General features: G+C 36.0%; 1 protein-coding gene across 1 annotated transcript in view; it reads left to right on the forward strand.

The window, feature by feature from the left end:
* Positions 1-9,786: 9,786 nt before the first annotated feature.
* The window catches only part of LOC118191926 (uncharacterized), a 47,464-nt gene continuing 31,911 nt past the window's right edge, over positions 9,787-25,339 (forward strand). The window contains exon 1 of the transcript XR_004758698.2: positions 9,787-10,392. The gene's annotated coding sequence lies outside the window, so the exon portion shown is untranslated. The remainder of the gene's footprint in view (positions 10,393-25,339) is intronic.

Raw genomic sequence — 25,339 nt, forward strand, 5'->3', positions numbered from 1 at the left:
GGGCTAAAAAGAAATAATACATAGTAATTAACCCAAAGGAAGTGAGCCCAGAAGAGTTGTTAATTTCGTTTTGGCATTTTGCGTAGAATCACTATAAAAGGCGTGTCACTTTGAAAATTGTTGCCACAAGATGTTAGAGCCATGTGTTATATTTTAAAGAAATTAAATAATGAAGAATCTGCATAAATGTATGTATCTTTCTCGCACTGCAATAGAACAACAGTATCTAGAGCCATCCAATTTTGAATAACATAATCCTGCACCCGAAAATGGGCAACTGCAAGCCCTGATTTGGAATTTGTTTTATTACCTTTTTCATATTTTGCGAAACTTTAATGGATTTCGGATTAATAAACTCAAGGATTTCAAAGCGACCAATGGCAACTCTGTGCGAAAAAAGAAAACATTTTTTATCTCCAGCCCGCGAGACTGTGTATTGGAAATTCTAAAGATATGCTCTTTTTAAATTATTTTGCGATACTGCTGTTGAATTGAGTTTTATGGTTTAAGTTCGAAGAAAATGATATTTAATGAATAAAAGGTGACGTTAAAACCAAACATTAAAAAAAGTTCTTTCGGATTTTTTATATATATATTTTTTAATTTAATGTCTGTATTGAGTCACAAAATGATTACATGAAAGTTTATCTAATTAAATTAAGATAGCTATCACCTTAAACATGCAGGAAGCAGGAGATAAAATACTTAAGACAAAGCTAATGCAACACATCTTATTCACCTGCTGTAATGTACGTGGCAAATAAACTAGCGCGATTCATTTTTAATTATACCATTAGAATTCTTCCCTCTCCACGTTTTACAGACGACATTTCCGAAGGCCGTGGAGTGAAACTAATAGCCTATTTCTCCCCTCTCCGCCCAGCCTTACTACCTGTCGCAAAGTTACCTGTAACAGGCTTTCTAAAGATGCAAGAAATCGAAGTCGAAACCAATTACAACTACCGATGAGCGAGCGGACTGCAATTACGAACTGTAAAACCTGTGTTCCTGTCTATAGACAAAAAGAGGTTTGCAATTATTTGGCGACTTATCGCCTTTTTGGGGAAGTTCTATTTAAGCCAAAATAGAGAATCGGAATTATGCTTTATTTATTAACGGTATGAGAAAATAGAAAAAACTGAAAAATTACTTCTGCCATTACTATTAATTACATTAAAGAATTCATTCTAAAGAAAACACACACAAAAATTAATACATAAATAAACAAAAAAAAAAAAATCTGGAAGGCTTCAGATTTTAAATTACATCCAAAGGGGCGTTTTTTTAACGTTTTGTGTGTTACCTTTATTTAATATCACGTTCTACGTACTCAAATGATTAAATTCAGTTCAACAGCAATATGGAAAAATAATTTTGAAATGACATAGAAATTAGTGGCTCTTGCCTAGAGCAACGCGGACTGCCATATATTTTTATTTTTAGCGCAAAGTGTTATTAATTTCGTTTTGGCATTTTGCGTTGGTTCTTTATAAAAGTCTGATTCACTTTTCAAATTGTTGCCACCAAATACACTCATGTCCATAAATTAAGGATAATGCAAAATCAGCCAAAGGAAGAGTTAGAAGCAAAACAAATTTGACTTATTTGTAAAGCTTATTTATTAAACAAAAGGTAAAGAGCAAAAAAAGATGCTATATGTTTGATATTATTAAAAAAATTAGCGATTTTTTCTCCCTGGAGCAAATTACAAAAAAAAAACCTATTTACAAAAAAACAATATTACATGGTTGGTATGATTGTTAATACATTGTATGTCTCCCAGACGATGCAATGCAGTCCGTACAACGCCTAGGCATGCTGAGTATCAAATTATCGATCTGATCTTGGGGGATATTACACCACTCAAAAGGCAATGCTCTCCGAAGTTCCGGTAGACATGTAGGAGGAGGTTGACGGGCTGCAACTAGTCGGCCAAGCATGTCTCACACGTGCTCTACTGGATTCAAGTCCGGTGAGCATGCTGGCCAGTCCATTACGGGTGATATCCTCCGATTGAAGGCATTCGCTTGCGATGTTTGCACGGTGAGGACGGGCATTGTCATCCATAAACACAAATTGTGCGCCCATGGCGCCGCGAAACAAACGTACATGTTGTTCCAGAATGACGTCCCGATAGATTTGGCTTGTCATGGTTCCAATTTGAACATGCAGGTCAGTTCTGGAACCCAGAATCATTCCACCCCAAACGAGCACTCCTGCACCACCGTAACGGTGTCGTTCAATGATGTTTTCTTGGTGGTAACGGGTACCTGGAGCTCTCCATATGAAGGTCCGGCGAGAATCAGACTGCAAGCTAAACCTGGACTCGTCGGAAAACATCACACAAGGCCACTGTTGCGGTTCCACAATGCACGCTCTCTACTCCAGGCTAACCGCAGGCGACAGTGAGTTGCAGTAAGTGGAACGCATCTGACAGGTCTACGAGCATATAGACCAATCTGCCCTAAGCGTCTGTACACGGTCTGCCTTGAAATTGTCGTACCAGTGGCTGAACAGAGCTGACGAGACAGGTCTGAGGCTGTGTTCCGCCTGTTTCTTTTGGCAGTAACTGCCAAATACCGGTCCTCATTCGGCGTCGTAAATCTTGGGCGACCTGTGCTGTAACGTCTGTTCACATTACCATCATCTTGGAATCATTGCCAAAGCCTGGAGAGGACACTCTGGGCAATTCCAAGTTCGTCTGATACTTCCAGTTGGGTACGCCCACATTCCAGACGGCCGGCAATTCTACCACGTAAAAAACCATCCAAATGCGTCCTTTGTGTCATAACTATTCGGTTATTGCACTGAAATGCTTATAAAGCGCCTGCGAACACTTTTACTTCTTTGCCTGTATTCCTTATATATCACTCTCTTACACTCTCGTGACGTACCATCGGTGTCATCTGGTTACTTCCTGAAATTTGCATATGATTCTTGAAGATTCTTGTAGTGATTTTACAGGTGATATATTTATTTTAGATTTCGATTTCCGCGTGACTCCGAATTATCCTTAATTTATGGACATGAGTGTAGTAGAGCCCTGCTTTATATTTAAAGAAATTAAATAATGAAGAATCTGCATGAATATATGCATGTTTCTCGCATTGTGAATAAACAACGGTACTTAGAAACATCACATTTTGAATTACGTAGTCCTCCACTCGAATATAGGCATTTGGAAGCCAAAATTTGGAATCTGGAATACTTTTTATTACCTATTTCATATTTTGTAAAATTTTAAGGAATTTTTGATTAACAAACTCAACGATTTCAAAGCGTTACATGAACATTAACATTGCGTGCATCTTCAAGCACGGATATTTTATGCGGGAACCCCACCAGCGGCCGAGAGGTAAAATCGCTGAACACTGGTAGTTCGGTCCGAGGTTCGAACCCCGCGAACGGGTTGGCTGCATGGGCCTTTTCGTGGTTTTCCCCATGTGTAACGTGTATACGAGCCAGTTTCCCTTAGAAAGTTCTCCACGAAGGCATTCCTCCCCTTAGGCAGATAGCCCTCGATGCTTTGCCATAATCACATACACATACCGAGGTTCAAATCCCGCGAACGGGCTGGCTGCATGGGTGTTTTCGTGGTTTTCCCTATGTGTAACGTGTATACGAGCTAGTTTCCCTTAGAAAATCCTCCACGAAGGCATCCCTCCTCTTAGGCAGATAGCCCTAGTGTGCTTTGCCGTATTCTCAATACACACACAATTTTATGCGGGAGGTTTCTTAACATTTCTTCCTTCTTTCATTATATTAATAGCGTAGCAACGCAAAGTCGTTGCAATCTCTAACGGTATTTTGCATCGAATGATTTTGAATGTCGGTATAAGTTTTCAAATCTTGTATTGAATCCCTCGTGAAAAAAACGTCCCTGAGGGCGTGGTATAAAATCTGAAAGCTTTCAGAACTTTTTTTGTGTATGTGTGTGTGTTTGTATGAAAAAAAAAATCTCGAGTTTAAGTATTTATTAGTCCAAAGGTGTCAGTCCTCATTTTGTTCCTGACGGACTATTGTTTTCGTTTTGCGATTTTGCGTCGAATCACTCTGAATGTCCGTTTCACTTTTCAAACTGGTGCCACCAAATACTATTCGCCCTGTAATGTATTTGAAGAAATTAAATACTGAAGAATCAGCATAAATGTATGTATGTTTCTCGCATTGTGATAAAACAATTTTACCTACAGCTATCCAATTTTTAATGACGTAATCTTACTGCAAATACGGGCATCTGGAAGCTCAAATTTGAAATTTGGAATTTTTTTTATAATCGATTTCCTATTTTGCAAAACTTTAACTAATTTTTGATTAACAAACTCAAAGATTTCAAAGCGAGCCATGGCAACGCTTTACAGAAAACAATCATTTTTGTCTCCAGCTCGCGAGACTTTGTATCAGAAATTCTAAAGGATATGCTCCATTTAAAACTATTTTGCGATATTGCTCTTGAACTGAATTTTATGGTTTAAGTGCGAAGAACGTGATATTTAATAAGTAAAAGTAACAGGCAAAATGTTAAAAAAAAAAAAAAATCTGAAATGTTTCAGATTTTAAATTACGTCCAAAGGGGCGTTTTTTAACATTTTGTGTGTTACCTTTCTTTATTAAATATCATGTTCCTCGCACTTAAACCATAAGATCCAGTGCAACAGCAATATCGTAAAATAGTTTTAAAACGAGCATATCTTTAGAATTTCCGATACAGAGACTCACGCGCCGGAGATAAAAATGTTTTTTCTGCACAACGTTGCCATTGCTCGCTTTGAAATCCTTGAGTTTGTTAATCAAAAATTCGTCAAAGTTTTAAAAAATAGGAAATCAATCATAAAACAAATTTCAAATTTGGTCTTCCACATGCTCATATTCGTTGGAGGATTACGTTATTCAAAATTCGATGACTCTATGTACCGTTGTTTTATCACAATACGAGAAATATACATACATTTATGCAGATTTTTCATTATTTAATTTCTTCAAATATAATGCAGGACTCTAACATTTTATGGCAACAGTTTGAAAAGTAAACCGACATTTATGAGTCCGACGCAAAATCCAAAACGAAACTAATAGTCCTTCGGGATTCAAATCCCTTTGGACTAAAAAAAAAAAAAAAAAAAAAAAAAAAAAAACACCTTTGGATTTAGACTAGACTAGAAGAGAAACACGTTAATGTGACAATCAAAATCGTAAAAACAACCTTGTATTTAGCGTAGGTATAATGAAACACTCAATCGATTTCGAGGGCAGCTAAAGGTCCCTCCTCATCAGGAGAAAGAAATACCTAGAAAGAAGAAAATAAAAGAGAAGGAGTCACAGAAACACGTGGTCCTTATCAGCACTGCACGTGGTTATAACTAGATTTTTAATCAGAGTTGCACTGGCCGCCTACTTTTACTGAGCCAGGCTATCTGATCGAGCATGAAAAATTAGCGAAGTTAAAAATGGACCTAATTTAAAATCTGAAACCTTTCAGGTTTTAGTATTATTTTTTTTATTATTATTTGTCAAAGTTTGCAGTTATCTGAAGCGACATCGAAACATATTACTTAAACTAATCAATAAAGTACCATCTTTTTATTATTATAGTGCTTGTGTTAAGTATTTGTTTGATTTTAATGCTGATTGTACTTATGTACAAGGTACAAAAGTTAGCCAGCGGGAATTTAATCGAGTGAGTTTTTCTTTATACCTTTAAACATAAATTATTTCGTTATAATGAGAACAATTTTCTCAGTATCCACTCCTCGGCATTTCCTTTGCTACCATCGAACCGGAAACTTTCAAGCACAAGAGCAACTTTTATTCGCAAACAAACTAACGTTAAGGATAACGTTAGTATCATTATGACTAATCATAAGCAATATCAACGCAGTTACAGCGCTGACTTTATGTGGCGTATTTTTAAGCGATTTACGACCGAGACGTCTCAACCAAGCAGTCTGCGGCAGCATTTCCCTCACCACCACCACCACGACTTAATTTCCTGAGCTAACCGAAAAGCAGAAATTCCCATGTAAAATATGTCTTTTAGATATTTCTTTCCTGATAACAATTTCGTAAGAATTCGGCCCTCATTAGCCACTATTTCTAGTCCTGTGTTGGGTGAAGCATATCTCCTGCACAGAAAACTCATGTCAAAACACAAATTCGAGGAACTGATCAATTTCGTCATACCACAGTCAGGAGAGTAAACATAAATCAAGATGGTTCACGCGCACTGGTGCTATAGGTGTAACTTTTGTTGTCTGAGCGCATGTCTTCGGTTCACTTGACCTTGGGGAGCCTCATGAATATTTCATTTCACTTTTTTTTATTCATGCTTTTAGTGCAAAATTCATTGTTGTCGTATGTTTTGGAAGGAAATAAAAATTATTTGGCAAAACAATGTGGAGAAAATGCTAACAGGAACATTTTTCCCGCAGCAAAATCCTCAAAAGTTCAACCCGTTTAAGGCAGTGGTCTCAAATTGGGGGGCAGCATGCGGTCCCTGACCCTCCGAGGCAACTTTATGCCGCCCCCGAATACATTTCAGTTATGTATTTATTGCAGATATGATGTTACAAAGATTTCAATATTTTAGTTATTTGAAGTTCGAAGTTGCATTATTTTTTATTACCATTGAAAGGAACACGAACAACACATCAGAAAATCTATAGATAAAGCTAGCCGCCCAGACGGTATAGTGGTTAGGGTCGCCGACTGCGATACCGAAGGGCCCGGGCTGGAAACCCGAAAAAGGCATGGATGCAAATTGTCTGTCCCCTAATATGAGGTAACGGTGGCTGCCCATTAGGTGTCTCCACAATAAAATGGCCACCACTTCTGGCCTTAGGATTGGCCATTGCTGAATAAAAGGCAAGTTCCAGCCATTCAATAAAAATAAGGAAAAGTACATAGAGCTAGCTGCAATTTACAATCTGATATAAATCTTACTAAAAAAATTGGAAGATATAGATTTTATAACTTTTAATCACACTTGTCAAAAAGTACAATCGTGTCCAAAATTAAGAGAATTTGCATTTTATGTCGAATTTCCGAAAAACTAATGGGCCGATTTTAATAAAATTTGGTATGAATATACATTTAAAACAGAGAAAGAGATGTACCATTCAAACCTCATTTTATATACGCATGATTATAAGTAAGGCTCCTGCACGGATGTTTAAATCTATGTTGGTGATATCGAACTCAAATGTGTTTAACTCTTTGGCCTATAATCACGAGTCTGACTCGTGGTAAAGAATTTCTGCCATAAACAGAAGCCACGAGTCTGACTCGTGGTAAAGAATTTGTGTCATAAACAAAAGCCACCAGTCTGAGTCGTGGTAAAGAATTTGTGTCATAAACAAAAGCCACGAGTCTGACTCGTGGTAAAGAATTTGTGTCATAAACAAAAGCTCTGAGTCTGACTAGTGGCAAAGAATTTGTGTCATAAATAAAAGCCACCAGTCTGAGTCGTGGTAAAGAATTTGTGTCATAAACAAAAGCCACCAGTCTGACTCGTGGTAAAGAATTTGTGTCATAAACAAAAGCTCTGAGTCTGACTAGTGGCAAAGAATTTGTGTCATAAACAAAAGCAACCAGTCTGACTCGTGGTAAAGAATTTGTGTCATAAACAACAGCCACGAGTCTCACTCGTGGTGAGGAATTTGTGTCATAAACAAAAGCCATGAGTCTGACTCGTAGTGAAGGATTTGTGCATAAAATGCCGCGTATTATTATTAGGAAAAGCGATTGGAGTTATTCTACATCGAATAATTTTCCTTTGATTGTAACGTCAGTATTTCGTTCAGTTGTTTCTGACGAAACTGGATGATCTGTTATTTTAGTTTCCCGTAAAACTTCGTTACGTTCACATGTTTCAAATATAATTTCGTATAAAGAATTAAAAAACTCTTATACTCATCATGCCAAACTCTTATACCCAGCATACCCATCATGCAATTATTTTTGTCAACTGATCAATTGATTATGATTACACCCTAGACGTCTTAAAATTACTATTTGTACCTAAACATTGTTTATTATTTCACAATTCCTTTCGTTACACTGAAATATATGTGTCATCAAAAGTATACATTTTGCGCCACTTTGAGTACACGTCTCGCAAAACCGACACGGCTCGCAACCGACTTTCTTGTTTACTATAGCTCGCGCAGTTGGCAGATGTCGTGTAGGCCAAAGGGTTAATATGGAATATGCTCTCCTCTCACAGCCAGATAGGCCTCGCGGCGTGGCGGCACACTGAACAGAAGACAGCAGTTGAGGAGTTCCAGTGGCAGTCGATCCAGCTCTTGTAGTAAAATAGTTTCCCATTATGGTATGGTTCTCGAAGGAGTACGATGAGTTGAAATTGCCCTCCCAAGAAGGTCCCAGACAATATCTATAGGTTTACGGTCAGGAGATATGGTTAATCAATCCATTCGGCGAATATCCTCAATTTTCAGGTAATCGTCGACCAACTGAGACCTATGTGGATAAGCGTTGTCGCCTATTAACAGGAACTCAGGACAAACTCCGCTTCTGAAAAGTCGAACATAGGGAAGTAAGATGTCATCTCTATACCTCAGAGCAGTCATGAAGCCTTTGTCAAACATATTCAGGGGTACGCGGCCGTTCAATATAATGCCTGCCGCAAACCATTACACATCCACCACCCCTAACGGTCCTTTTTGTCTGATGAGCTCGAGATGATATCGTGCACCAGACGTTATCCAGGTACAAGTCCGCCAAGAATCAGTGTCCAAGCTGAATCTAGACTCATTTCTTAAAAGTTGTTCCACTGAAATTTGGTCCAAGACGTAAGTTGCCTGCACCATGCTGAACGCTGTGTGTTGCAGGGAGAGGGACGCAAGCAACGGGTCTCGTGGAATACAATCTTATGTCATAAACCTTTGGGCAACCTACAGAGGTATTCCTTTAGTCCTCTTGCCTGTAGACTGTTTAGTCCTCTTGCCTGTAGACTGTTGTCTCTACATCCGGTACGAAAGCCCTTTTCACATTTCTTCTTCAAAATTAATTATTAGTTTTCTAATTTTTAGTTAAATGTGGAGATTTGGTTTTATTAGATGTACCGAGTTTCCATTAAAAATAAAGCCGAGTCTTACGTTAATATTTGCTACAAGGACCATCAGGACTTATTTTCAAAGGAGTTTTCATACTCAATATTTACATTTTATTTATTACATTTTTTCGAGTACACGTCTCCAAACCCAGAAATGAGGTTTGAATTTCTTGCGACTTCATTTTCCAAAGAATCATCGGTTTTAATCTAGCCTGTCTAGCAATATAGCTCTTCTTAAATGAGTATTCCTTGTTTATGTAATCTGCTCGCACTGCATTGGAAATACAACTTTCAGTGATTTTTGTTTTTCGATGAACTCTTGTGTCAAGTAATGACCTCTTACAAGGCCCGAAATTTCCACTCTGATTTCTTTCCATTTATGTTTCAGTGTAGTCATTGATTTCCGTGGTTGGCTTATTTATTGCGATATCAAGTTTGTTTGTGTGATTATAGAAAGGTCTCGAGGGCTATCTGCCTAAGGGGGATGCGTTCGTGGAGGACTTTCTAAGGGAAACTGTCTCGTATACACGTTACACATGGCGAAAACCCCGAAAACGTCCATGCAGGTAACCTATTCGCGGGATTCGGATCTCGGACCGAACTACCAGTGTTCAGCGGTTTTACCGCTCGGCCACTGGTGGGCCTGTGCAATATCAAGACTTTGGAGGCATGTAGCCAATTTCGCGGCACGAATCATTATTTGATAGGTTCTGCTTTCTGCAAGCACTGAGCGCTGGCCTCGCAAAACAAGCAACTTATTAAATGGATCGATTTCCTTATTGTTGCTTACGTGCACCAGACGTTTTCAGTTTCAAGAACTTGAATGTAATAATTTGATACTTTGTTGGTTATTCTGGCATGCAGCAGGAGATGCATGAAACCTGAATGTCTAAAACCTTTTCATTCTTATCTTTTTTTTGTCCTTAGTGAAGATTAGAGCAGGAGCTTCGCCAAAATAAGATAACACGTGCGCTTTCCTAACCAATAGATTGACGAGACGTTTCTATGCCATTTGAGATACTTGACCCATGAACGCTGCAGTTTCCTCCATAGCAGTCATATCGGAGAGGCCGGTGTCGTTTGGTTTATGTGATTACGGCAAAGCCTCGAGTGCTATCTGCCTGCCTTCGTGGATGACTTTATAAAGAAACTGGTTTATATATACGTTACACATGGGAAAAACCACTAAAACGTCCAGGCAGCTAGCCCTTTTACGGTATTCGAACCTTGAACCGAAGTACCAGTGTTCAGTGACTTTACCGCTCGGCCTCAGGAAAGGTTGTACTTGGAAAAATCTGGTGTGATCAACAAAAGAATCTAAAGTAAGTGCACGTTTAATAATTTCATTATCTTTTAGCATGAACAGTGTTAGAGATAGTTCATAAGTCATTCATACTGTGTTGTGATGCTTTGAATTCGTAGCCTTTATTAAGCTTAAAAAATTATAAATTGTTGTCATAAACTTTCAGCTTTTGAATATCCAACATCTCGCAGTGTCAAGTACGTCTCTTTTATTTTTTATAATATAATACATTCATCACTTTTTAATCATTGCGCAAGATGTGTAGACAAGTTAGTTCAGTCTGCTTCTCTGAGTTGAGATGACCGGCGGTATCGGCACATGCAAAAAATAAAAAAAAAAAAGAAAGAAAGACGGATCTATAATTAGGACTTATTGTAGGATCATGCCTTATGTTACAAACATCTGAAAATTTATGCTAAGCTTCATTTTCCATTTAAGTCTCAACTTCGGAGAAACACTGTTATGGTCTTCGTTATTTAATATGATCGTTGGATGCTATTCCGTTTTGAGCACCGTAAAAAAATTGCAGCGAAAATGCGCAAACGCGCCAAATGTAGCAAACGCGCCCATTTAACAGCGCGGCAAATCTAGCGTACACGCTGATTTCAAATTGCGTAACTTTAGATAGTTCTATATAAGTTACGCAATTTGAAAAGTTCTATAAGACGCCTTTGAAATATTAGTTTAATTTTTAAATCCTTTTTTGATTTTAAATCCTTTTTTGATATCGTATGGATTTAACAATTTGGGAATTGCTCATTATGAAAAGTCTGCAATCCATGTACACATCAACCTATTTTCATTTAAAAAAAAATCCTAGAATTGCACAGAAATGGCACTGCGCACACCCTTGACTTTATCTATGTACACTTTGGCCGAGTCACTTAAAAAGTAAAAGAAAATTGACAAAAATCCAATTGTTTTTACCCTTGTAAAAAGCGCCAAACAAATAAGTGGGCGATTCTGCACTTTACCGAGAATTTTTTCGAAGAAAAGGCATCATTCATTATAGAAAATTATGTTTGAACAACCAACGAGATGAAATTATGCTTTAGCGATAACTCGGTAGCGACATAACGATGCAAGAATCCATTCAGTTATGTTTGGCGTTAAATATTCACTCTAAATCATTTAACTGATAGGGATATGATAATTTGTTTCTAAACCTGAGAAGGCGGTATAAGTTGGATGACTATCAGTTGAAAGATTTGTATATAATGTAATTACTAAGTTGTATATATTGTAACAAGCTAATTGTCTTCAGACTTATGCTGTTACTAAAAAAATGGGCCTATTTCATGACTTTAGTCTAATAGCTCTTGGACAGGAAAAATTCCTTTTTTCGACACGACAATTAGCCAGACATTAATTTTCATTCACTAGTATTTTCAAAAAAATCTTAACAGACAGTTTCACTCAAATAAGAATCCACATAATACATCCCTCAAGAATTCCGAGTCCCACCCACTACCATAAATGACTTCACCCAAGTCTTACCGACTGATGTTATTCAAAACCCCCACTGCCGCTAAGAATTTTCGGACACCCTACACTTGTGAGTCAGGCACGAAGAGAACACTTTGCCAACTCCCCACTAGTAAGAATGTAAGTTACTTAATAACTTTTCTGGCCTTTATATCTTCATGTACATTTGCTGTTCTTATTATATTTTTTATATTATTTTTATATTATTTTTGATTTGTTTTTATAAAGTTTGCATTATTTATCCTATTTTGTAATCTTCTATGTTTAGTTCAACTTTACTTTGAATTCTATTTCATAATGACAATTTCCAATGTTTAATTTTTACAAATAATATAGAACTCAAATGCATAAACATGAGGGTGTCGGGGACGGTTACTCGAGCTTTTTCGGATTTCTCTACAGAAATTAATTTTTACTCCAAATTGAATTGGCTAACATGCTTCATAAGAATAATTCTTTGAGTATCAGCATTGATTCGTAATCCCTTCTATTCGCGGAAACATTTGGCCTGACTAGAATTGCCGGTTTGGCTTTACCTTATAACTCGAGTAAAGACGAAACACCTTCGTATTTACGCATTTTTATTAATTATTGTTCATTGAACGGGAGTTGGTTTACTACCCTTGAAAAGTCAACTAATTTCCGATCAATGACAATGATTACATGCTTTTACAATTCAAATTTTGTTCTTCATGATGATTTAATTCCAGTCCCCGTTAAAACATTATTAACATTTTACTTTCAAGTTTTTCAAAATATAACTTACCAATATAGATTCTTTTAAAATAATTCTACTTTAATTATACTCAGCAGATAATATAATCAATTAATCCATATTGTTTAGGAAATAAATTATATATATATTATAATAATGATCTGAAATAGTTAATTACTCTTATGCTTCCATTCAGTCATGTTTAGCCTTTTTCATATAAATTATAATAATAAAAAAGTATTATATGAAATTCATCTTTCATCTAAATTAAAGCAATAATCTTTAAATAATTATTTACTATCATACTTCCTTTCTTGCATTAGGGTTGCCTCAATTATTTTTGGCAGCACTGGCATCAACAATAGTTTGGCGATTTTTTACGGTCTTCAAAACGGAATAGTACCGATTGTTGTTAATCTTTTCATTCTAGTATTGTTATCGGTTTAAGAAAGAGTTCGCATTTGTGTACAAAAACATTAGAACATACGGTTTCTTATAATAAGGAAGTGCATTCTTTATGATGAATATATTATAGGATGAAGTTATTTTTTAAACTAACTTCAAATAATAAAACATGTGGTTTTGATTTAATCGAGGCATGCCTGAAATTTATTTGTATTTACTCTTTTTTGATATTTTTTTAACCTATACGGACATACAAAAAGCCCAATAATCCGAACAGATGGCATCGATCTTTTAAAAACTCCAAAATCTGTTGTGCGGATGGATGTCAATAATTGAATCTATTTTGAAAGAAGATTCGAGCTGAATAATGATATCCTCCTTTTGATTGACATTTGAAAAAGGTATAACATACGTATCTCTAAAGTATCCTGAAGTCGAATTCTTTTCAGCACACATCAACCATATCCATGATCTAGCCGTGTGATCTTAGGATTATTAGATTTGTGAAATGATATCATCTCTGTTAGATTGTCATCATTCTTCATAACATGGGAGATATAGATGTTACTGCAAAGGACTTAGCAAAGAAAACTAATGTGCTTAATGCACTATATCTTCTGAACAATAGTCTTGAAATAGCGTCGAATAAAAGATGATAAGGAATTATTTTAAGCATTCTAACCTTTTCGTAAATGATAAAGCAAAGATTCCCAAATGATGTAAATAGAGAGAAATTCGAAGCTTGGTCGGATATTGCTGAAAAATTTCAAAGCAGCAGAACTGGTGACAAGTAAATAGATTTGAATGCTTTCCAAGCCATTATCCAAGGCCCACCAGCAGCCGAGCGGTAAAAGCCGCTGAACACTGGTAGTTCGGTTCGGGGTTCGAGTCCCGGCGAACGGGCTGGCTGCATGGACGTTTTCGTGGTTTTCCCCATGTGTAACGTGGATACGAACCAGTTTCCCTTAAAAAGACCTCCACGGGGCATCCCTCCTTTCCGTGTAGTGCCTAAGGGTGGAGCACGTAATAAGCAAACAAAAAAAAAAAAACACGTTATCCAAGAAGAATATGTGAGGAGCTTCCTAAAAGAGAAATGAGAAATGTCGGCTAATCTTTAGAATATGGTAACAGGTAGTTTGGCGACATTTTGGTAAGGCGATAAAGGTTACTAGCTAGGACTTTAGCAATAATCTGAGAAGTACACAGTTCGAATCACAGATTATTTTGTCTCAGAGAAATGAGATATCATGACACATGTAATCTGACATTTTCCGGAAAATTCCGATCGTGATTTTAGCTAATAAGAACTTAGAAACAATTTCGCTACTAAATTGCAGAATCGCCCACTTATTTGTTTGGCGCTTTTAACAAGAGTAAGAAGAATTGGATTTTTGTCAATTTTCTTTGACTTTTTAAGTGGAAATAGGTCGATGTGTACATAGATAAAGTCAAGAGTGTGCGCAATGTCATTTTTGTGCAATTCTGGGATGTTTCTTTAAATGAAAATAGGTCGTCGTATACATGGATACCGTGTATGTGCAATTCTTAAAAACGCGGCAAGCAGTTTGCGATTCTGCACTTTCTCCCAAATTTCGCACCTAATCTTCGTCACGAAGCACTTTTGTTCCATAAAAGTTCTAGTATAAGCGTAATTCGGCTAGCAGACTGTTTGAAAAAATGTTGAGTAAAAAAAAAAAAAAAAATTCCTTTACTTTTTGAAAACAAAATGGCGTCCAAAACAAAACTAGCAAATTGCTGTAGCAGGGTTGGTCGCCAAATTTTCGCCAAAAAAATCGCCAAGTTTCCATAATGTAAAGATTCATCGAAATGTCTTGCAAGTACTGATAAAGCACATTAAGATTATAACCAGAATTTCATTTCTAAAAGTAAAAGAGCAAGAGTCCGCTGATGAAATAAAAAATCAGTTAAATAAATAAAATCAGTAGTAATAAATAGAGCGGTAAATAATAAACAATTAAAATTAAATAATATGTAAATAGACAGAGATATTAAAAATTAAGTTAAAGATAAGTAAGCAAATAATAAATTAAAATATCATAAAATTAAACTAATATGAGTAAATTAATAATAAATTAAGGTAACATCATCAAAAGTAAATGAAACAAATTAAAGGTGAATGAATTGATAATAACAAGACATGATGCCGAGGGTAAAAGAAAGATGAGTATTTTGAATGGTATTCTTTGCGGTTAGATAAAATGGCGTCTGTTTTTTTTTTTTTTTTTTTTTTTTTTTTTTTTTTGTTTCTAAATTAATTTAAAACCCTTTTTGACCAGACGCGTATAACCCATAAAAATCCCCTGACAGTTCTAACCCGATTCTAAAGTTCTAACGGATTCTAACCCGGGCCCTTCGATATCGCAGTCGGCTTCTCGTAACCGTTATACTGGGCGGCTCTTTCGAAAAGTGCAATTGGGTCCAATTTAATCTCTGTAATTTCGCCTTAAAGGATCATTTCCGGTAAATCACAAACTCCACAATGCAGTGCTGATGGGCAAAACTTCCAGAAACTACCCAGTCTTAGAAAGGACTTTTGAACGAACATTTCGACTTTTGGATGCCTCGTTGCCTAAGATTTTATGTACAATCTCTTCCCTGTATTGTATGTCAAAATGCTTTGCTTTGTTCAACTCCGTGACACTAACTGTTATACCGATGGGCTCGGGTTCGAATCCCGGAGAAGGCATGGATTTTTGTACGCGTATAGTTTAGTTTAGTTTAGTTTAGTTTACGAGCATGCTGCAACCCTCCTGGCCGACAATAATCGGCCTCATGGTTAACGCAGCACACCCGACGCAGACAAACAACAACAAAATAATAATAATAATGAAATAAATAAACAAATAAATAAAAGATTAAAATATTTAAAGTCCTATTCCTATGATAGTCTTGTTTTTATTCACAATCCTCATAATTTCTGTTGCATAGCTATTCAAGAATTTTCTTTTTTCAATTACATTTTGTTCATTTATTTTTCCAAATCTCGTCCTCACACTCTCGGTCAGTTTACATTCTTCCGTAAAATGAGCTGCATTTCCGTACTTCCCACAAGCCAAGCATGGATCGTTGCTCTGGAGATTAAAACGTTTTAAATAAGCCGGGAATCTACCATGATCCGTGATAACTTGAATAGTATCTATATTATTAAATAGATCCATTTTTCCTTTTATGGTTAAAATCCTCATTTTTATTTGAACCATTCCATTCCCGAGCTCATTTCTCAATTATACTTGCTTTCATTTTTCTCAAGGTAATTCTTCTCGAATCTTTAATAGCCTCATAAATATCACCCTCTCCCAGGGCAGCTTCTTTAACTAGCATATCCGCCCTTTCATTCCCGATAACACCAATATGTGCTTTGACCCAATGAAAATATATATCATTTTTCTCTCTTATTTTGTTATAAATGTTTTTTATATCCAAAAGAAATCTATTGCTTGGTTTCGGATTTGCCAAGCCTTGTAGGGCCGAGAGAGCATCAGAATAAATATGTATTGTAAAATACTGTTTGAAGTTTTTATAACTCCACCGCAGTGCCTCTCTAATTGCAACCGCTTCAGCTTGATACACTGATTTATTTCCGTCTAATCGTATTTTTCTAGTATAGATTTCGACTCTAATAAAAAATAACAAAAGCGCAACCAGTTCCACCTTCATATCCGGAGCCATCAGTGTATATATCAATCATGCCAGTATTCATATAATCTTTATCGTACGGTATACCCTTGAAATCTTTTGGATGTATGTTAATAAAATCTTTTCCTGTCAAGGCGTTACCATTCAAAACATCACCATTTTCACATGTTAAAATCTTTTTAAAACCATAGCTGAGCAAAAATTTTTCATAATAAGTTATAAAAAATTGAGAGGGGCGGAGTGCCAGCATGCAAGCAAATAACTTCTGTAGAAACAGTACGGAAAGCTCTTGTGATTGCAAGCAGCCAGCTCCTTTACAATGAATCCAGTTTAGTTCTCAGTCTAATCAATTCCCCTGCCCGGCAGCCGTATAGTGTCCGCGCGGCAAGGAGGCACTCAAAGTATACGGCGATCGATCCAAAAGTCCTCTCGATAGGTTGGGAGACCCTCAGACCGCTTTCCGGGGCATTTTTCTTAAAAATTGGAGCGGAAGCTTAACAGTTAGTAGGTTCAGCAATACCTCAATTACCTTTGGTGCTACGGAGGTGCTGACCCAGCTTTTACCTGTACCTGTTGTGCATAAATTAAACTGCGTTGAAGTTTTTTAAAAGAACTTTTTCCAGTTATTTAATGTTATCAAAACAGCTGTAAACTCTCAATTGCACTAATCGATATGATTGTTCTAAACGGCAACGTGGATATGTTGTATTCTGTATAATTTTTTGTTGGTCTGAATTTCAGCAAAACACCCTTTTTTTGAATTTGGGTTTTTGGAAATTCATAATTGGTTTACAGATGTTGTGCAATTATTTAAGTAATAGTTTTTATCGTAAAAACATTCCTATTTCGAATTCTTCATCAGCATGTTTCATACTTCAATAATGCCAGCTGTTAATACACTATAGGTAAAAGTAAAAGTATGGGGGACACCAGCGATGTACCATAGGTCAACTGGTAATGCCTTCCCATACTAACTCTTTGAGAGAGAAAAAAAAGGGGGGGCGGGTAATTGCAAGTTTTATAAGAATTTGCATAGACTGAAGCTTTTCAAAAGGTCTAAAGTTTGCCTATTATGGTACACCGTGCAATTCCACAGTACGCCCCGCATCCAGTATTTATTAAAAATAATGGTGTAGAGCATAAGTAGATTACAAAATAGTCGAAATACAATTTGAGATTCACGAGATAAATTGAACATCTGATTTGGTGCAACGAAAATAGGAGATGAACATAATTAATAAACAGATAAACATAATGAGATAATTATAATTAGTACTGGCAACACAATGTTAAATGAATTGTTATAATAATGCTAAACAGGTAGGTGTCCATGGCTTGTTTCAGATATATTGGTTTATTGCAGTTTATAAAGTTCAGTTCACGAGCGGATCCATTTTGTCCCTAATCACAGCATGTAAAAGTTCACTAAGTTTAAACTGTACGTGGATTTACACTTGACAGAGATCTACGCCGTAGGAAGAGAGTCGTTGCATAATTTTCTGAGTTAATACACTATAGGAGGTACGCTGACACTATAGGAGGTACGCTGACAACTGAGGGATCAATTTCTGGAATGTGATGTCAGAAACTTCTGCAATTCAATCTTGCTACTTTTCTGTCACGCTTACTATTCCCCTTAAGCCTTTTAAAGTTACTAGAGCATTTATCATCCACACAAAATGAAAATCGGCAGCTACGTAAGATTTTTAGCTTCAAAATTGTTAGAAGCGAAGAAAGAAATTCTGTTGCGTTCTGGTCACATCGCACATAGAAAAAAAAAATAATAAATAAATAAATAAATAAATAAAATGGGACCGTTCTATATCTCCCGTTCTACTGGACCGATTGTCGAAATTTAACTTGTGTTTTCCATACCTCGAAAGCGCGACTTAGGATATATATTAGATTTATATATAAAATTTTTCTAACATAGGTATTTTGGCACAAAATCGGACTTTTGCTGAAATAATATAACAGTTGTTTTTCCATATTTCGATTCTAGGACTCAAATTATGCCAGAGTGCCAAGTTTTTGTAAAAATCCTAAGAGTAGTTTTTAAAAAAAATTAGCTCCCAAAATTTTATCTCCTCAATGTTAATTGAATTTGGTATATACATTTATAAATATCTTTATATATATATATATATATATATATATATTTTTTTTTTATTAAACTTATTTGATTCTTCCTTTCACATTTCGAAATTTAGGTTCATTCCAAATAAAATTCGCCCATTCTTTATGATTTATTTTTAAAATTTCTATTTTTAAATAATTTTTATAAATTTTTCGAAAAGTAATTTGAATTATAACCTGTAAAATGTTTACCATCATTTTAAAGTAGTCTAAGCATAACCCTGCCAAAAAATTAAGAGTTTTTTTTTAGTTCAAAATTTCAGAAGATGTACGTGAATTGTACGTTTTGAAGTTTGGCTTATGGTTGGCGCGCTGACTGCCATGCCTCGGAGAAGGCATGGATGTTAGTATAGTATATGTGCGGCATAGGTCACTCTAAATATGCGGCGAGTCAAAAGTCCTCTCGAGAGGTTAATGGTAGGAGAAAAGGAGGTGGGAGACTTTCGGACCCGTGCCCCCCCCGGGGTGCTCTACATCAAAATTGGGGGCGGAACTGAGCTAAAGTCGCCTGGAAGGTATTCAAGGCTGTTGCCAACGACAGGTGTAAACTTTCCACGAGGAATTTCGTGGGCTTGGGCTGACTATAGATCAGACAAGTGAGTATTAGTCAACAACAACAACAACAACAAATAAAAATATTACTGAAAGTTTCCCCCCCCCCCCGCTATGACGATCTCTAGCCGTTTATAGGCGTTGGCAACTACTAAGGCCGGAAGCGGTTGTCTCTATTATAAAGGCGCCTAATGGGTGGACCACCATTGTCTCCTATGAAGGGACGAACAAAATACATCCATAGCTTCTTGGGGAATCGAACTCGAGGTATTACTAAAATATTATCAAGATTTAAATTAATAGGACATGCATGCATAATTTTTTGTTGGTTTGAATTTCAGCAAAACACCCTTTTTTTTGAATTTGGGTTTTTGGAAATTCATAATTGGTTATGAATTATGCACAATTGCTTTGATGCATTGCACAATTGCTTTGATGCATTGCACAATTGCTTTGATGCATTGCACAATTGCTTTATATGCACAATTGCTTTGATGCATTGCACAATTGCTTTATATGCACAATTGCTTTGATGCATTGCACAATTGCTTTATATGCACAATTGCTTTGAAATCGCTCATTTTTTGAAAGCAAAAGCAACTATAGTTCAAACTTTTTATGCCACAGTGAAAGGCCGTAGTTATGAACACTACGGTGCTTTTCCGTTTTGCCGGCGCAAACGCCATTCATGTCGCCAATAATAATAAGTCGCCAATAATGGTACGACTGATGCCAAACGGAATATCTTCGCTAATATATTTTTTACGCTTCATTTTCAAAACGAGTCACAGCCATTTCTTATCAGATTGATTGTTTCTTTCAATATTAGCATACAATTACATAGAATTTTCACAAAAGATGGTTAAATTTTATACCCCAAGACCATTCGCGGTAAGTAAGTCACTTAGAATGCAATCACACCGCTCACCCGAAGGCGAAAATATAGGAAAGGCAACATTAAGGGTTAAATACATCCATTCTAATAAGAATACACTAGCGAAGTAAAGCACTGCGGTTTTACATCATTTCTGAGTAAAGCTATTCGTACGAATTGAAATAATTCTTGCATTTAAACTTATGTTCGAAATTAAGATTTAACTTGAAATTAATGTGGATAATTACTGAGAGAATTAGATTTTTGTAGCGTAGTTTACGTGAGATGAGATCACTTTGGGTCGCGTGATATGAACCGACGAATCAGGATGTTGAACCGTGAAATCATAGTAAATTCTTAAATTAACTTTTTTTTACAAATTTATTGTCTTTATTTATTGGCTTTTTACAAAATTTTAAATCATATTAATATGCTTATGCCTTCAAAATAAAAAATTCTTAGAACTAAAAGTTTTTATGTGTATACTGTATGCTGTCGCCAATAAAGTCTCTTGGCGAGATTTGTGCCGGTGAAACGGAAAAGTACCAAAACTACTTAATTTTCAAGTTGTTTGGTGTGGTGTATTTAATTATGGCAAAGCACACTAGTGCTATCTGCCTAAGGGGAGGGATGCCTTCGTGGAGGACTTTCTAAGGGAAACTGGCTCGTATACACGTTACACATGGGGAAAACCACGAAAACACTCATGCAGCCAGCCCGTTCACGAGATTCGAACCTCGGACCGAACTACCAGTGTTAAGCGACTTTACCGCTCGGCCGCTGGTGGGCCAAGTTGTCTGGAAAAGCGAATTAAAGATTCTCTAGAAATCGTATGTCTCGAGCAATGTAAACGCTCGCCAAGTCGCATGGATAAATGCTTTGGCAGCATAGTGAGACGAAACGTAATGCTTAAATATTTGACAAATTCCACTAAAGATAATTACTATTTTGAAAACACATCGGAACCAAAAAATTGCGCCCCTGTTAAGTTCTGAAGAATAATCGTGTTGAGGTATCTCAAAAAGAAAAAATACTTTTTCAAAATTTAAATTTGTGAAAATTTTAAATTGTTCTTGAGAATGCCATCAGTTATTTGCACTTTGGTGTGAAAATGCAACCAAAGCGATCCATCCGAAATGAGATTCATGGTTCAGTGGTACAGCGACCTTGAAACGAAAAAATTGCTCCATTTGTTAGAATTCCCCATGATTGATACCGTAAAGAATGCCCTTCACCTTTTCTATCACCTCCCCCCCCTTCTGAAATTCCTTTCGAAAACAAAAAAAACAGTAAACTTCTTCAACAGGAACGCCTTTCTCGGATTTCTCAAACATGAAGCGTCCAGATTCCGTTACGCCAGACTCCAAAAATTCAATTAAAATAAAATCATTCCATTATGTTTGTATTACATTCTTTTTTTCCGTGAGAAACTATCGAACAGATAATCAACGCCGATTCGGCAAACAAATACATAAATATATCGAAATGGAACCGTGACACATTCCGTCGAAAGTGAGACACTCGAGTCACAGTTGGAAGATCATGAACCGTTTGCTCTCTCGTGATTGAGCAGGTTACAGCATGTTGACGATAGTGAACGGAACTACGGCCTGGCGGCAGGTCAGAAAAGTTGTCAGCCATTTGCGAGGTTGCCATATTTGGCGGTTTATCACTCACGAACTGAAATTTGCGTCGTGACTTCACTTTTCTTATGAACATTGATTCCTTTTGAAGTCATACCCAGTGAAGAAGCGGGCAGAGTTGTTGAAAAATAGTACTTCAATCAGCCCTGAGTTTTTTTCTTGTACCAAGCCAAAAACAGTGAGAGTTTTTATACCGTCTGACTATTTGCAAAACAACTTGGGTCGCTCATCTTCCTTGCTAGTTTAGTTAGTTTGCTTAGCGACGAGCTTGGTACTTTGGAAAATATGCTTCATAAACAGATGTAATCCACAGTACTTTTACATAGTCAGTTAACTTTTTCTGCGAAATGTCATAGTAATGTAGGTGGTAATTAATACGAGTAATGTAGGTAGTAGTATCAATGTCTTCCACCGTTCCAGCAAATATTTGCTATATGGATAGGAAGTTTACAGTAAAAATCTAGAGAACACATATTACTGCACTATTACTGTACACTGCAACACATATTACTACACATATTACTGTACACTGCAACACATATTACTACACATATTACTGTACACTGCATCAAAAAGATTCTATGCCATTAGTTGAAAGATGGCGTACATATAAATAAAGTTGCATCTTTGTGAAGATTACAAAAGAATGCAATTTCGTGGACATCTGGACGTCTTAAAGGCGACATAATGCAACGTCCTTGCACCGTCGTGCAACGATGCAACTGCTACGTCGCTAAAAACGTAACTTTTATTGCAGAGTTGTTGGCCATATCACCTTAAATAAGAAAAAGGTATCTGCCGTCTACATGGTATACTGATTATTGAAGTCATGATACCATTTGCTGTCATTCACCAACTCTCCTATTAAAATGTGTAGCCGTGTTTGTTTTGATTCGGTGGTTAATGTAAACATAACTTGGCGGTGTTTGGCCGTCGCCAATGGCGGCAACCCTTCAGTCCATTACCGTCGCTAAAGTGCAAGGGAGCGTGTCGCCTTCTACCACGTTCCCATCTTTGTTTCCCAGCAAGGGAAGAATCCGCTCTTTAAAAGGCAGCATTTATTCTCGGTCTTCTCGCGAAGATTTTATCGTGCGATATTTCTTTTATTTATTTTTTTCATTCTTTCTCATATCCCTCGAAAGACATTTAATTTCGGCTCATTTCCTCAACGCTGCGACGAACACAACGCGCATTACCGTGTTGGCGGAATTCCTGGTCGCCAAATGCGTGGAACGAACCGTAATTATTGGCTCAAAAACGACTGTTCTCGCCGTTTTTGTTTATTAACTTTTTCGTTATCTTATGACTGTGTTATCCGGTTACCGATGTTCTCACGTAACCAACTTCTTTGTCTTCTCGATGACGCTCGCTTTATCTGTAAATGTTATAATTGTAGATCTGTAGTCACCGATATGTCGCCAAACTGAGATATTGAGAGCTTTAAAAATTACGGTTTTTTTATTTTATAGGGAGCAAATTAGAATTTATAAACGCTACACCGGAAGTTCAGGACCGCTTCGTAACGGTCCTCCGTTACAGTGACCTTTAGAAATGTTCATAAGGGTTGCCTCGTTTAGAAACTACTATATGCAAGTAGGGTTCAAGCTTGTTACTCTGATTACCAAAAGCAAAGGAAATTTTACTTACATAGCGGAGCTCCGGATAAAGGTGCCGGTTTCAAGTTGATTTTTGTCAAGTTTTGTCAAATTTTCAAAAAAAAAAAAAAAAAGCTATGGATACCTACACGCTGCGAAACGCTTATAAAAGGTTTCTGACTTTTCGAAGAGTAGCTGATTTACCGGTACCTTTATAGTTTAGTTAGAATTTAGTTTAGTTTAGTGATGGAGGACGTGGGCACCATCCCTTTACCGTTAGCGTAATGGCAAACCGCACATTGAAGTTCATCAATATTAACGAATTCCGCTTACTGCGCATGCTCAACCGTGTACCGTTGGCGTGGGAGGAAATACTGGAGACTAAGGGGGCCATAAGCAACCCTACAAAAAGCCTGTTAGTCATGTTGGTTTTACTGTTTTACAATTGGAATACTACGAAAATTTGTTTATGCTTATTGCATGTGCTTCTGTTTGATTTCGGTTTATTTTGTTCATAAACATTACATTCAATAGCGGTTATTAGGAAATAGGGTCAGTTTGAATGCATAGCAGGTATCAGACCACATACCTGAGCTGTTGAATTGATTATTCCAATAAAGCCCACTTATTTGACTTTAATTCAGTAATTTAAACTGGATTTATTCTTTAATTTTCTAAAGTAAATACGAATGGAACGCACGGTAAACACTCAATTGCTTTTATTCTTCAGAAGTATAATTAATAAGCATTCAGCTAATATAGCTTGTAATGATTTTCTTGCTTTGTAATCCTTCTTAAACCAAAATTTGCATAGTTTACAATCGATAGTTACACTTTAAGTAATGAAGCAATTTACAGCCTGACAAATTTTAAAACATCGAAATGTTTACGCTCAGATAACACAATATTAATCATGTACCGTATTTATCTTCTTTTAAAATTGAACCACAATTGTAATTGTGCCAACTTCTATCCTGGGCATGCGCAGTAAACGAAATTCGTTTAACATTGTTCAACTCAATGTGCGGTTTGCCATTATGCTGGTAATAGCACTACGTCCACCCTTATATAGAGACTAGTGGGACTACAGGTCATACATTACAGTACTTACGATATCGTACTATATAAATAAACCATACAATATCCTACATATGCATGATACAGTATATAATCAAACAGGATTATCAAAACATAATGCTGGTGCGTATACAGTTAAAATGCAAAAGGTTAAAATGCAAAAGTTAAAATGCAAAATACTAAGTATCAATTAAGTTATATGATTAAATAATATTATATTATTCATACATAAAAACATTAAAAAAAATATTAAAAAAAATTTAAAAAAAAATTAATAAAATTAAAAAAGAAAAAAAATACAATATCCTACATATAAAATACAGCACATAATCAAACAGGATTATTAAAACATAATACTGGTGTGTATACAGTTAAAATGCAAAAGTAAAAATGCAAAAGGTTAAAATGCAAAATACTAAGTATCAATTAAGTTATATGATTAAATAATATTATATTATTCATACATAAAAACCTTAAAAAATTAAAAAATAAAATTTAAAAAAATTTAATAAAATTAAAAAAGAAAAAAAATACAATATCCTACATATGCATGATACAGTACATAATCAAAGAGGATTATTAAATCATAATGCTGGTGCGTATACAGTTAAAATGCAAAAGATTAAAATGCAAAATACTAAGTATCAATTAAGTTATATGATTAAATAATATTATATTATTCATACATAAAAACCTTAAAAAAATAAAATTAAAAAAAATTTAATAAAATTAAAAAAGAAAAAAAAAAAAACAATATCCTACATATGCATGATACAGTACATAATCAAAGAGGATTATTAAATCATAATGCTGGTGCGTATACAGTT

The sequence above is a fragment of the Stegodyphus dumicola genome, chromosome 7 (assembly GCF_044657685.1).
Source record: "Stegodyphus dumicola isolate Sdum_Otavi_A_Nest chromosome 7, ASM4465768v1".
In the NCBI taxonomy this organism is placed as follows: domain Eukaryota; kingdom Metazoa; phylum Arthropoda; class Arachnida; order Araneae; family Eresidae; genus Stegodyphus; species Stegodyphus dumicola.